This window comes from Macrotis lagotis, chromosome 4 (assembly GCF_037893015.1).
Source record: "Macrotis lagotis isolate mMagLag1 chromosome 4, bilby.v1.9.chrom.fasta, whole genome shotgun sequence".
Lineage (NCBI taxonomy): Eukaryota > Metazoa > Chordata > Mammalia > Peramelemorphia > Peramelidae > Macrotis > Macrotis lagotis.
Genome location: NC_133661.1, coordinates 257,538,892 through 257,554,591, shown reverse-complemented (window position 1 = coordinate 257,554,591; position 15,700 = coordinate 257,538,892). Strand labels below are relative to the sequence as shown.

Sequence of the window (15,700 nt, the reverse complement as noted above, 5' to 3'; positions counted from 1 at the left end):
TTTAATTTGGACTCTTTAGATCTGAATGTAAATCCCAACTGTCACTCAAGTATCAGTGTGACTTTAAACAAGTCATTTAATTTCTCTGGTCTGTTTCCTCGTCTGTATAATGGAGGAAATTGAACTAAAGGGCATTCAATATGCCTTCAGGCCCTTGAGTCCTAACTAATCTCAAGTAAATGATGGTTTGCCATTTGTTGAGGATGTTATAAAATGGTCGTATTCTTTGAGACCTAAATTCCTTACTCCACACTTCCCCTACTTCAGTTCTATGTCACATTTATTAATAAAGACAGAGGCAATTAGTTGGTGCAGTGGAGAGAGTACAAACCCTGGAGTTAAGAGGACCTGAGTTCAAATTCGACCTCAGGACCTTAATAATTACCTAGCTGTGTGACTTCAGGCAAGTCACTTAACCCCACTGCTTTGCAAAAAGCCAAAAAAAAAAATTAAATAAGGATATATTTGGCAGAAAGGGAGAGAAGGAAAACAACTAATCTCCTTTGTAGGAAATCTCATACGGTCTATGTTAAACTTGAATTTGTTCCAAAAGCAAATGAAATTTGAAATAATTACACATCTAACCTATATTCATCAGAACTAAAAGCAAACTGTGAAACAAAATAATAAAGGAATCTTTATCACATCGCATGTAAGTTAATTTTATTCCTAGACCATTGAGAGTAACTTAACTTCTCAGTGGCCCAAGTAGCTCTAAGATTATAAGTTTCAGAACAATTATTGATCATGGTATCTTCAGAGGCAGTTACATATATCTACAAAATAACAGGTGCGAAGTTTTTTAAAAAAAAATCTTGTGGTTGAGTTAAAAAAAAAACTTTCTTATTAAATAGGGAAGGTACAGTAGGTAAAGATTTTTATAAAATCTCAGGAATTCAAGGGATGCTCAATATGGCTTAACCAGCAGTCAAAAAAAAAAGCTAATACAATCTTAGGTTAAACTGAACAAATATATCATATGGGAGTAGGGACGTTTAGAATCTCAATATATTCTAAGCTGGTTAGACTATATTTGTAATATTATAGCCAGTTCTGGGTACATCACTGTAGCAAAGGCATTAATAGGGTAGGGAATGACAAGGACGATAAAAGGACCTAATATCATACCATACTATGATCTGTTAGAGGAAATGGTGATGTTTATTTAGCCTGGAAAAGGTAAGATTGAAGAAAGATGGAAAAGAGATTAGACTTATTCTGCTTGGTCCCAGAGGGACAAAATTAGGAACAACTGGATAGAAACTACAAATGCAAAAAGATAAAATATGTAAGTTCAATATAAAGATGAACTTCCTAATAAGCAGAACTATCCAAAAATGAAATAGATTGCCTGAAACATTACCTTTTATTGGAGGTAGTCAAGCAAAGTCTAGATCAAAAGTCATTTAGTTGCTACTTTGTTTTTACATTCTGCAAGCCAAGAATGGTTTTTGTATTTTTAAAGATTTGGGAGGAAAAGTAAAAGGATATTTCATGACATATGAAAGTTTATAAAATTCAGATTTAAATATCTAGAAAATTTTATTAGAATATAACTACTCTGTGTGTGTGTGTGTGTGTGTGTGTGTGTGTGTGTGTGTGTGTGTTGTCGTCTATGGTTGCTTTTTGAGTTAAGTAGTTGCCATAGAAACCTATTGCCTAATATGGAAGCGGTTGTAACTCCACAGTGCAGACAGAGTACCATAGCCATATCAAGGCATTTCTTTAAATTATCAGTGTATATATCCATCACGTCTAAACAAGAGAGAAAAAAAAGGCATATCATCAAAAAATTTTTATCTCAGGGCTAAATTTGAAAGGTTTTTTTTTTTTTGTGAAGTATTTTTATTCACTATTACCAAACACCAGATAGATCTGGAAAATAGTTTTTACTGCAGACTTCATGTTTTCTAATGAATCTGACCTACTTGGCAAAACAATGCTCACATGTAAAACTTAAGACTGTAGCAAAATTAATTCAATGACAACATTCAGATCACAAGTAATAACACCAGGTGCTTTATACTTCCCATGTTGTCAAAAGCCAAAACAAGATCTCCGTTTCCACACAAATTTGCAGTGGATATATGTTCAAAGCTCAAACCACAGTTCCATCATCATTTTTTTGGAATCCATTTCAAATACAAAAGAAATTTCCATATTTAAAAATTCATTTAATTGTACAATTGTGGAGCTTCCATCTAACATTCAATTGGAAGTTGCCAATTTGCAAATTAATGAAATACATGTTGAGAGGCAGGTATCAAGAGAATATAGCAGAATTCTATAAATGCCAAATTCAAAATCATATGCTCCTAGAATGCTATCAGTATTTGCAATTCCTATCCATGTGAAAAGACATTTACAAAGATGAAATCAGATCTCATTAAAGATCAGCATTATCAAATGAATATTTACAACTAATTTTTATATTTAGGAACATTAATTTTGAAACCCAATTAAGCAAAATGCTATCCCCTCGCTCCAAAAAAAAAAGAATTCTATTTTCCCTAATAGATAGAGCTTTAATACCAAAAAAATATATGCTCTTGGTTATTAGACTTTCAATTTTATCAATAAAAATTTGTGGAAATTTGTTTTCTCTGTTATGAATATCTACATAACAACCTCAATTATGCCTCTTAGCCTGCCTGATTACAAAAAAAGAGCTTGCTAACCCCTAGCATAGGTGATGTCTAGCAACAGTAAGTTTTTGCTATATTGAGAATAGTCATCCCAAGGAAATATAATAAGTAACGGTAACAGATGAGAAACAGAAAGAATACTGTAACACAATCCCTGAAAAGCTAAAACGATTGCAAAATTCTCTATCATCAAGTTTTCAAATAATATCAGGTTTCTTTATTTTTTTACTAACTCCATGAAAAATAAAATCCTGTTAAAGAATTATGAATGAGAGGTAGAAGATAAAAGAATCAGAGGATATCTATATTTGATTGAAAAAAATGCTTGGTCACTCAGGACAGATTAGTAGCCAGTAGGGCTATTTGGTTTAACTGATCACAATTCATATCACATAACTGTCTGTAACTAACACTGAAGGAAGGCACTTATGAAAATAGCACCCTGAGTGTTAATAAACTGAGGAGAGTAGTGAGGTGCTTTAAATAAATTTTTAAAGCCACAACAGCTGCTCAAACCATAATTCAAAAGTTCTATCACATGGAAATACCAAGAACCAATAAGACAACACTAAAGTTTAACTAACCTAACTGCTCCATAGAACTGCTTTGTATTAAATACTTTTACAGAAACTCAGATGAGTGAAAACATTTTCCATCTGGCAAACGATTTTTACTCTTGTTAAGTAGGGCAAAAATCATCAAGCTTTCTTCATTTTTGAAAATACCAGTATCAATAAATGCCAGGTCACTCTGGAAATTAGCAGTCTGCTAGAAGAGCAACCTTATCTATGCACAATAAATTTGAGGCAGTTTACTTATTCCAATATAAAATTATTTTTAAACCTTATAAAAATATCCATTTTGGTTTTTTCCTGTTTTGGTTATTAGATCATGCTCTTGAGTGATCATGGATCTCATTGAAAAATTATAGCGGTAGATATGTTCAACACAATACATAATTAACAATGAGCTTGGTTCTCACCAAGAACTGTGCTAAATACTGGAGATTCAAAGAAGAAAAGCAAAGATAATCCCTTCTCTCAAGAAGTTATATTGTGTAAACAGAAATAAATAGCTGAACTTATCTATGGAAAATCCCTCTTCTTTCTGTATCCCTTGATTATCAAAGACATGTGCAAATACTTCATGAATTTCATTAACTGCTTAATTTTAATAAAGGGAGGAAGGTTTTACTGAAGAGCAACTTTGCATTTATCCAAAAAACCTTTATTATTTTAACATATACATAGGAGACTCCTCCTAAGAGACCACATTTTGCTCTGCCAAGTCAAATGTTTTGGATTTTTTCTAACAGACCACAAATAACACTGTCTAATGGGACACTGTACAAGGGTCCTTGAGTCTTTTCCAGCATACTATTACCTCAGGAATATTGCTCTCTCTAATCTTTAATTTCCTCTTATTACTGGATTTTTCCTTACTACTTTTAAACATAGCAATTGTTTCTCTTTAAAAAATAAAATCTTTCATTTGAACCTACCCTCTCCTTAAACTATCATAGGTCTAATCAACCATTCTTTGCTAAATTCCTAGAAAAAAAGTTCCTACTGGGAGCAATTAGGTGGCACAGTAGATAGAGCACCAGCCCTGAAGACAGTAGGACCTGAGTTTAAATTTTGTCTCAGACATTTGACTCTTACTAGCTGTATGACCTTGGACAAGTCACTTAGCTCCCTTGCCCCACAAAAAAAAAATTTCCTATCACTCTCTGCTTCCAATGCTTTATCTCTCACTAACTCAACCCTTTTCAATCTGGTTTCCAAAACAAGTGCTCAACAAATTCTTTCTCTAAAATTACCAATCAAAGGGCGGCTAGGTGGCATAGTGGATAAAGCACCGGCCTTGGAGTCAGGAGTACCTGGGTTCAAATCTGGTCTCAGACACTTAATAATTACCTAGCTGTGTGGCCTTGGGCAAGCCACTTAACCCCATTTGCCTTGCAAAAATCTAAAAATAAATAAATAAAATAAAATAAAATTACCAATCACCCTTTAATGGTCAAATCTGATGGTAATTTCTCAGCCCTTATTCATCCAACTTCTCTGTTGCAATTGACATTGTTAACCACCTTTCTTCCTGGACAGTTTCCACTGTTTTCAGGTTCTCTTCTCCACTTTTTTGTTTGTTTTTTCTCAATTTCCTGTGCTGAATAATCCACTCTATATCATATAACCTTTAATGATGAGCATTCCCAAGAATTACAGAGCAATATCTCCCTTGAAAGCCAATCTAGTTTTTTCCTTAAAAGTTACTGGGGCGGGGGATATGCAGCTAGGTGGTCCAGTGCATAGAGCACCTGCCCTGGAATCAGAAGTACCTGAGTTCAAAATCCAGCCTCAGACACTTAATAATTACCTAGTTGTGTGGCCATGGGGGAAGCCACTTAACCCCAATGCCTTGCCAAAAAAAAAAAAAAAAAAACACCTAAAAAATAAATTTACTTAAAGGGGAAGGCAGGTAGGTAATGTAACGGATAGGGCACTGGTCTTGGAATAAGAAGGATAGATGGCAGTTCAAATACCATCTCAGACACTTGATATTTAATAGCTATGTGATCTTGGGCAAGTCACTTAACTCTGATTGCCTCACATCCAGGGCCATCTCCAGTCACCCTGATTCATATCTGGCCTCTGGACCCAGATGACTCTGGAGAAGAAAATGTAATCTTATATCCATAGCTTAGTCTCACTTAGCTCTCATATTATGCATATATAAATAAAAGGGGTACATTAGATCACTTCCTAAGTTTTCTTCCAGTTCTACTTGTTTTAAGATTTTAAAGTTAAATCTAAGCACTGGGGGAATCTAGAATTCATTTAGTTGTGTGACTGGCAAAGAAATGAACTACTAAAAAAGATTATGAACCCCTGCCTCTTCCTTTCTCATATTTTCAAGCGCATTCTCAAAATACAAATACTATTAAGATTTCATCAAGATGAGAAAGTAAGTCCATAAACATTTAATAAGCTCCTGCTAGAGAATGAAGACTGAAAAGTCAGGAGAAAGAAGTATATGGAAAAGTAGATCTGAGACTAAACAGCATAGAGTAGCAAATCAAATCTGTGGGAGATGATGAAATCATCAAGTGAAATCACATATAGGGAAAAGAGAGTCCAGGACAGAATGTTGGGAAACATCCATGGGAGATGAGCATGACTCAGATGAAAATCCAGTAAGTGAGCAGACAGATAGGAGAAATGAGAGAGAACAAAAGTCAAGAATACTAGAGAGGAGAGAATACCAAGGAGAAAAGTGTGACTGATAGTGCCAAAATTTCCAAGAGTTCTAGAAGGATAAAGACTAAGAAATAGTCATTCAATTTGTCAATTAAGAACTTGATAATGTTGGAAAGAGGAATTTCAATTGAATGAGATCAGCAATTAACTGCAAAAAATTAAGAAAACCAAGGAAAGACTGCTGCACTGTATTTGGTAAGCTTAGCAGTGGTTCTAAAAGAACAGAAATCTAACTTTTAAAAAATATTGTATAGTTGTGATTCTTTGCATGCCACTATCTACCAAAAAAAAATTAACTGAAGAAGCATATAGTGGAAAGAAGTAGGCTGCAGTACATTTCCATTATCCCTAAGTAGGATAAAGATTTTCAAGAAGTGAGCAAGTCTTGCAACTAGAGTAAAGAATAACAAAATGATCCAAATATTGAATTACAGTCATAAAACAAAAAAAAAAAAAACCTAGAAGTGTACTACCAGAACATTAACATTCTGTTAAGAAATTTTGTAGCAGAACATAGACATGAACTGAGCTGGATAAAAACTTAACAGAATTACAATGTGCACTGATGTAGGGAATGCCCACATCAGAGAAATCATCAATCTAGTAAAGTATTATAGGTAAAACAAGACATGGAATGTTACTATATTAGGCCAGTTACTTAGGAGAACATGATGAAATACAGTACTTGAATAGTTGTCCATAAACACCATCTTTTAAAAAAAAAGTTTTAAAAGTTCAAATTACAGAGACACTAGGTGGTCCAGCAGATAGAGCATCAGCCCTGGAGTCTGGAGTACCTGAGTTGAAATCTAAACTCAGACACTTAACAATTACCTAGCTGTATGACCTTGGGCAAGTCACAACCCCATTGCCTTGCAAAATAAATAAATTAAACTTTTTTTTAAAAGTTCATGTTGGGGAGGCTAGGTGGTGCAGCAGATAAAGCACCTGCCCTGGAATCAGGAGTACCTGAGTTCAAATCTGGCCTCAGACACTTAATAATTACCTAGCCGTGTGGCCTTGGGCAAGCCACTTAACCCCATTGCCTTGAAAAAAAAAATCTAAAAGTTCATGTTATATCCCTAATTTAACTCACCGAGGAGGTACAAGTTCAATTAAATATTACATTAAATAGTCTCCAAGTAAGCGAATTCATGGACTAAAAACAAATTCTTCTATGTAAAATAAGTTTAATTTTAAAAATTCCTTTTTATCCCAAAATTATTTCATGCTATCCAGTTTTATATACCAAACTACTTCTACATTCCCATATGGCAATAGATCATAGTAAAAACTAAATTGCCACAATAAATTAGGTATTTTATCAAGCTTCTATGTCCCAATCTATGTAATTGAAATGTTGACTTATAGGTATGTTTTCATTGTTGTTGTTTTGGCAGCTACTATAACTCTGATCTGAAATTTCACTATGATAAAAAACTCCCAGTTAGGAATTTCCCTCTACCAATAAATATCTACCATTGCTTGACAACTTACATGCTAGACAATTATCTGAGAGTTTAACATGTACAGGAGAGGGGCTTGAACCCAGGTCTTCTTTTAAGTTAGCTCTCCATGGTGACTCTCCCCCTAAAGCAGCATAATTAATTTAACATCTGTATTCTTAATATCTTAAAAGCATATTACACATTTCGATTTTAATAGTATTTGTTGTCAGAAGAGGCTTCAAGAGTTGAGTTTGACACATTCAATTTACATCAATGTATATAGCATGGAAACAATGTAAAGACTATCAGACAGGGAGGGGAAATTGTAAAATTCAAAACCTTACAAAAAATGATAGGTAGATACTGCTATTGTATGTAACTGGAAAACAAATAAAATGTTAATGAACAACAACAAAAGAAGAGTTGAGTTTGAGGTAGAAGGTATAAGGAAGAATTCAGTAAGGAATATTTTTGCAAGTTATAAAATGGTGACAGCTGCAAGTATAAATTGGAATCTCCTATAGCTGACTACAGTCTCTTTGTCATCTCTCTTTATTAACTGTTTTTTCTTTGACAACCTGGTAAGTTCTTAAACTGAAGCCTTAAATCTGAGTTAGGAACTCTTGCAGTCTGGTTCTCCAATCTTTTAATTCTCCAAGGAATTACTGAAGCTTCAAAGACTATCTCAAGAAGCTTTTTTTAACTTGTTTTGTGCATTAAAAATATGATCAGAATCATTAAAAAATAAAACATTTGGGATGGGGCCTAGAGTTATTCATGGTTTTTCACAATTCATAGAGGTCCTGCACCCCTAACCCCCATAAACATTGAGGGACAGTTCTATCACCTGTGTAAGGTGGAAGAAGTCATTTACTATCTCGGGGAGAGATTTCCTCATCTGTAAAATTGGAAGCTTAGCTCCCCCCAAAAAGATGAGAAAATAAACCACCTTTTAACCTTCTTTACAGGGATAGAGAACTAGGGATATTGGGTATTATATATATATTTTCAAAACTAATTGCTATATTAATTAGTATTACTCATTTTATAGGAGATGGCTTGTTGGACAAGGAGATATCCTTGACATGACAGTGAAAGAAAAACAGAAAAGGTAGCAATCCTTTCTTTAATATATAGGAGGCAAGGACTAAATGATTGCTAAAATGTCTTCTAGCTCATGACCCCAATAATGAATATTTTTACCTCCCTCCCCCATAATGAAAACAATGGTAATAAGATATTTTGTTGTTTAGTCACTGGCTCTTATCCTATAGTAACATCATAGAAATCCAGTTCAAAGCTTATAACTGTCCATCAATTATACTAGAGTAATATTATCAGCAATGGCTTTTAACATAAAAATTCCAGCATAACACTTAAAATATTATCCAGAAAACCAGAGCCAAGATAAGAAACATGACCAAAAGAAATTAATTTTATAGATAAAGTAGAATTTGGCTAAACCTAACTATTTACATGATATTGATCAAGTAAAATAAAAACTTTCACTAGCATTCAGCAAAAAAAAAAGGATGGGACTAAGAATGTATATAATAGCTATGTGTCAAGTACTATGCTAAGCATTTTTTATAAATTTATCACATTTGATTCTCAACAACCGTGTAAAGTAGGTGTTATTATCCCCATTTTATAGGAGATATTTGACACATACTGTGTGACCTTGGGCAGGTCATTAAACCCTAACTGCCTCTCCTCCAGGGCCATTTCCAAGTTTCCTGATTCATATCTGGCCACTGGACCCAGATGTCTCCAGAGGAGAAAGTGTGGCTGATGACTTAGCCCAGCACCCCCTTACTCAAATCCAATCCATGTGCATGCCACGGCATCATGTTCTTCTTTAAGAATGAAGGACAAAACATCACAGTAGAGAAAACTAAAGCAAACAAAAGTTAAGTGGCTTGCCCAAGGTTACAAAGATAATGAGTGTCTGAGGCCAAATTTGAACTCAGCCCTTCCTGACTCAGGGCTCCAATGCCACCAAATTGGTTCCTAAAAAAGCTCTTAAGTCAGAGGACCTGATTCAAACCTTACCTCCAATGCCTACTGGCTGTGTGGTCATGGGCAAATCATTTAATTTTGCTGGCCCTCAGTTTCCTCATGTATAAAATGAAAGGAGAGGCTAGTGGAAAGGCAAATTATCTAATTTATGCCAATAAGAATGTCTTTCCTGGCCTTTTCATCTGCAATGGAGCTACTCAAAGCTCCATATCTTTTATCAGGGATGGAGTGATCACTCCCATCTGAAATGAGATTTCACCCTCTACTAGCTGGAAATGCAATTTGACGAGAGTATAAGTACAAATCCTGTTGTCAAAGGGGAATGAATATACCCTCCCTTATGTCCCAAATCTTTCTAACTTGCTCTTTAAGATCTAGAAAGCTGCTGAAGTATGATAAATGTACATTCTTATATTAGTTTAATTCAATTCAACTAATTCTCAACTGTGCTACCAACATTCCCCTCTAATAGCATAAGTGATTCAATTTCTTTGTATAAGGAAATGACATGGGATTGTTTTTAATTTTTTTTAAATCTCTGCTTTGTTCAGTGCATGCTAACAGGACTTTTGGCATAGTGATTTTGTTTAAATCGAATAACCTAAATAAGTCAAGCCCTTATTCCTGCTACCAATTTAACTGTCCATTTTAACATGAGTAAACAGCTCAAAGATCACAAGTAAACTAAACTACATGGGAAACTAAAATGACAATGATCTTTTTCCAAGTAGAATTTTTCAATAAATATTATAACTGGGGCGGCTAGGCGGTACAGTGGATAGAGCACCAGCCCTATAGTCAGGAGGACCTGAATTCAAATCCCACCTCAGACACTTAATAATTACCTAGCTGTGTGGCCTTGGGCAAGCCACTTAACCCCATTTGCCTTGCAAAAACCTTAAAAATAAATAAATAGATATTACAATCAGCAGTTATCATTATGGTTGGAGATTCTGATTTCAAAGTAGAATAATGAAAAATTAACTAATTTCAACTCTTAGAAGTATATCATTATATATTCTTTTTAAATGCATTATATATACCACTTTTAAAGAAAAGTGTCCCCCACCCCCAAGTACTTTCCTTATATCCTCCCTATAACCTTGCAGGAGAAGGTACTCATTTTTTATATTTCATAGATATAAAGAGAAATCTATGTCAGATGTTACATCCATGTGAGTAACTTGACTTCTGGTCAGCTGGCAAAGAAACATCTCGTAGGAGGTGAGGAGAGAGGGCCGGATACATCCCTCAATGGGAAGTTCTAGTTCTACCAAGGTCAAGCTTTGACTTAGACATCAAACAAGGAAACTGTCATCAGCTTTACCAGTGGAAGTAAATCAAGCTATTCAAAGTGGTCTAAGCGATGGTGGAGGTTTGGAACCTTAGCCTTGAACCCGGAAAGAAAGATCTATTTAGACAGCTGGTCAATTTCTCGACTTCTTGAAACTTTGCACACTGCATATCCTTACGTTAACAAGTTCTAAAAGTGAACCTCAACTACAACTTAAGCTTCCTCCACTCAACTCTAGGATTCTTTAGCAGTTCTGGTCCACCCGAATAGTATTAGAAACCTAGTTTCCCTTTTTCCCCATTAGAAATCATGACAAGATACACTTGAAACAGCCTTGACTTTAGCAAAACAAAGTAAAATTTCTCTTGCACCTTTTTTCCTTATCCCACTTTTCCCCTTGCAATTATATGCTTCTTTACAAGAGATTGGAGTTGCGGTGCCATCCTATGAGTAAATACAACGTGTGTTTATGATCGATTTACCCTATTGTTAAGTATAAGGCATTTTTACTGTAGGCTTTTCTCAGTCGGTACCGCTTTTCCACTGAGATTTCAAGAAATCCGCCCGCGGAAAGCGAGGGGAGGAAACTCCGGGAGGCTCCGTGTCTGCCGCCTCGAGGCCCCCGGCCCTGACTGCACTTGTTATAAGGGGTCGCCTATGCTCAGTCTCCGGGCCTCGGGGAGGCGGAGAGGAAGGAGGAAAAGGGGGCGCGGGGCGCCCTTGGCAAGGGACCTGCCCTTCTCCGGGAAGCTCCGGAGGGCGCAAGCGGCGCGAGCGCGGCGGCGTGGCCGGCCAGCGGGGGAGGAGGGCCGGCTCCCGGCCGCCGCGGGCGATAATCCCCCTTCCCTGCAAGAGGCCTCGGGCCCGGCTAAAAATAGGGCCCGGCCCGGCCGTCCCGCCAGCCCGGCCGGGCGGCCCCGCGGGCCGGCGCGGTGGCCTTCGAGGCGCCCGGCCCCCTCCCGGCCCGCCCGGCCGCGTCCCGTCCCCCGCTCGGGCCGGGGCCGCATCCCCCGGGCCTGTGCCCGCGCAGGGAGGAGCGGGCAGCCCGAGGCCTAGCGCCGCCGCCCAGGCAGGGAGGCCCGGCCGGACCGCGCCCAGCCCCGGCCCCGGCCCGGCCCGCAGGAGCTGGCCGCGGCCGGCCTCGCTCGCTCCCTCCCCCCGGGGCCCAGGGCTCGGGGCCCCGGCCCTCCTCCTCCTCCTCCTCCTCCTGCCCGGCCTCCCTTCCTCACCGTGCGCGGCCGACGCGGGACCGGGGAAAGGGGAAGGGGCGGAGGCCGGCGCCGGAGCTGGCGAGCGGAGGGGGAAGCCCGGGCGCGGCGCCGCCGTCACTCAGGTGCGAGTGTGGCCGCCCGGCAGGAAGCGGAGGAGCCGGGGGCGGGGGCGGGGCGCGGGCGGCCGGGGGCGGGGCGCGGGCGGCCGGGGGCGGGGCGCGGGCGGCCGGGGGCGGGGCGCGGGCGGCCGGGGGCGGGGCGCGGGCGGCCGGGGGCGGGGCGCGGGCGGCCGGGGGCGGGGCGCGGGGCCGCGGCACGTCCGCCGCGTCGGGACCGCGAGTACCCGGAGACCCGCCCCTTAAAGACGCAGCCTCGCGGCGCCCGCTGGGACGGCCCCCGCGGCGGACAGGAGCGGGGGTCCCGCCCGGCCCGGCCCCCGGCGGCGCCGAGCAGCGCCCGGACTCGGGGCTCACCCGGCGTCGGCCGAGTCCGGCTCGTCCAGGCGCGCAGGCCGCGGATCGCGCCTGGTGAACGCCCCCGGGGCCGCGGCCAGGCCGCCCCCAGCCTGCGCGCCGGGCCTCGGGGGCCGCCCGGAGACGTGGGAGCCGCCGGTGCCCGCGCGCGGCCCGGCGCTCCTGGCGGGAGAGGCCGCGGGGGCCAGAGTCCGCCCCCCGGGGCAGTGCGCGCCGTGGGCCGGAGGACGGGCACACGAGCCGGCAGGCACTAGTGCATCTGTACCCCGCACAGGCGGCGGAGCGGGCCCGGGGAGCCGGGGAGCCGGGGAGCCGGGGAGCCGGGGAGCCGGGGAGCCGGGGAGCCGGGGAGCCGGGGAGCCGGGGCCCCTGAAACACGCCACTGTAGCTGAGGAAACCAGACGAGTCAGACTAGGGGCGGCGGGTGGCGCACCGGCCCTGGAGGCAGGAGGACCTGGGTTCAAATGTGGCCTTGGGCAAGCCACTTAACCCCATTGCCTTGCAATCAAAATAAAACAATAACTACAATAAGAATTGGTGGTTTGTTTCTGTTGTTTACTTTTCAGAATGTCTGGACCAGTTCACAGTTCCACCAACAGTGGGATGTTTTCTCAAATCCCCAATTTAGCATTTTTCACTTCCTTTGCTGGTCTCTCTTAGCGGTTTGAAGTGGTAGCCCAGAGTTGTTCTAATTTGCATGTCTCCAATTATTACTTAATAAATGTTTCTTCATTGGATGTTCTCTTCCGCTTTCGCCTCTGTGTGAGGGGACATTCCTTGATGTCTTCAAAGCCCCCTTGCCTGGCTGGCTGTAGGTGGTCTGGCCCACAGGATCAGAGGATTTTTGCAAGGCATGAGTTGAAATATTTTTCACATGACTTGATAGCTTAGATATTTCTGAAAACTCCTTAGACATTTATCAACAAAGGAAAGGTTGTTAAATAAATTTGATTCGGTTCTATACACACACACACACACACAATCTTATAAATGAGACCTTTGTCTGAAAAACATTTTGAAAAAATTTCAGACTTTCCCCAATTTCAAGCTTCCCTTTTATTTTGAGCTGCATTATTTCTGTTTGTGCAAAACTCATGAACATTTTACAAAATCAAAATTGTCCATTTTTCTTCCTGTGTCAGAAATACTTTAACTCTCCCTAGATCTAGCAGATAATTTCTTCCACGCTCTTCTAATTTGCTTATGATATAACTCTTTTTATATAAATCAGATACCCACTTGGAGTTTATCTTAGTATATGGCATGAAATTTTGGTCTGTAATTAGTTTCTTTTTTTTCTTTTTCTTTTTAGTTTTTACAGGGCAGTGGGGTTAAGTGGCTTGCCCAAGGCCACACAGCTAGGTAATTGTTAAGTGTCTGAGGCTACATTTGAACTCAGGTACTCCTGACTCCAGGGCTGATGCTCTATCTGCTGCACCACCTAGCCAGCCTTCTGTAATTAGTTTCTATAGACAACTGTCCAATTTTCCCAGTAGTTTTTGTTGAGTAGAGAGCTCTTGCCCCAATAACTGGGTCTTTGGAATTATGAAACACAGGACTGTTTACTTCTGGATATTGTGTACCTAACCTCTTCCATTGATCATCCACTCCATTTACCTGTGACTCCAAGAATCTGGAGCAGCAGTGGCCACATCCCAGATTTTCAAAGAAACTTAAAAATTTGTCATTTTATCCGCACAACAATTCTGAGAAGAAGGTTCTAATATCCCCATTTTACAGATAAGGGAACTGAGGCAGACAGAGTTTAAGTGACTTGCCCAGCGTTGCGCAGCTAGTAGATATTCAAGACCAGCTTCCCAACTAAAGCAATTAAATCAATGTATTCTCATTTGTTTTTTTTTGGGGGGGGGTGCTGTAAATAAATCAGATAACTTTATTTCAATCTAAAATATTTTATCCAGGAACCAAGAAATTTAAATCCAATACTAGCATAAAAGGATATTGATCCAATTGCCAGTAGTCTTGTAGTCTATATTAAATTGTTATTTATCCCTAATCCTGAAAAAAAATCATTAAAACCTTTAAGAACCTTGGTTCCAGATTTTCTTTCCAGATTCATGATTCTAGATTTAAGTATCAATATACAACAGAGGAAGATTTCCTGTAACTAGAAACCTAGAAAATTCCTTGAATACAATAGTAAATCCAAAGAGCAACTATTTGACTCTCATTGGTTTCTGCTTATTTCAGTTATTAGAAAAGTTCCATTTCATTCCAGAGCAAGAAAATCTCAGTCTTCCTTTCCCTTCAATTCCCTCATCTACAAAGGAAGAATTAACACAATTTGTTCTACCTACCTCACAAGATTGTTATGAAATGCTTAAAGCATTATAGGAATGTGAGCAATTTTACTTTGATAAAGATCATGATCTAAGACAGTTCTAAAGGAACCATGAAGATAAATGTTATCCACCTCAACAAAGAGAAGTGATGAACTATGAGTGCTGATTGAAGCATACTTTTTAACTTCTTTTTCCTTTTTTGTGTTTTTCTTTTTCTAACATTGCTAATAAGAAAACAAGTTTTACATGATTTTATTTGTATAATCAATACATTGCTTGCCTTCAACAAGGAATGAGGGATGAGTAGGAGAAAGGGGAAAAAAATTGGAATTTAATGTGGTTTTAAATAAATATAAAAAATATCATAAAAATTATATAAAAAAGATATTTACATATTACAATAATTTTGTTACACAATTGAAAGAAATAGCAGTGTGTATAGTACAGTTGCAGTTTCATGTACAATCATCTTTCCTACTGTACTATATTATGGAAATGTTTTTTTATAAATTAAAAATTAAATGCATTTAAAATGAATATAAGAATTTATATGTAATTGGAAAGTCTTTAACAAAGTAAAAATATTTTAAAATAAATTCATCAAAGATTAAAAATAGAAATGTGAGCTTTTATTTATTAATTTTTAAGAGATAATCTATCAATACATACTGATATAGCAGGTGGAATCAGAAGAATTCATTTGCCAGATTTGGGCACCTCCCATCAAACTGGTATCTTACTAGGATAATATAAGAAATCTATGGACTAGAGCTGCTTTCTTTATGATTGACAATCACCAGGAAGAATACATTCTTTTTTAAAATTTATTTACTTTTTTTAATTTTTTTCATCCATAAGCACATGTATATTTTTAAGTTGCAAAATATCCTTCCACCCTCCCTTCGCACCCTCCTCCCCTTAGCATCAGTCAGGTTAGCATTGTACATACATATTTTTTAATTAATTTATTTTTGAATTTTACAATTTTTCCCCCTGATTTCATTTCCCTCCCCCCACCCCCCCACAGAACGCAGTCTGATAGTCTTTACA

General features: G+C 39.3%; 1 protein-coding gene across 13 annotated transcripts in view; it reads right to left on the bottom strand.

Moving 5' to 3' along the window:
* Positions 1 to 12,020, bottom strand: part of KTN1 (kinectin 1) — a 524,036-nt gene extending 512,016 nt beyond the window's left edge. For 12 of the 13 annotated variants that reach the window (XR_012478212.1, XM_074235873.1, XM_074235877.1 and 9 more), the window contains exon 1: positions 11,893 to 11,973. The gene's annotated coding sequence lies outside the window, so the exon portion shown is untranslated. Of the gene's footprint in view, positions 1 to 11,892 lie in introns of all 13 variants that reach the window. The other variant, XM_074235885.1, reaches the window with a different exon arrangement.
* Positions 12,021 to 15,700: the final 3,680 nt, after the last annotated feature.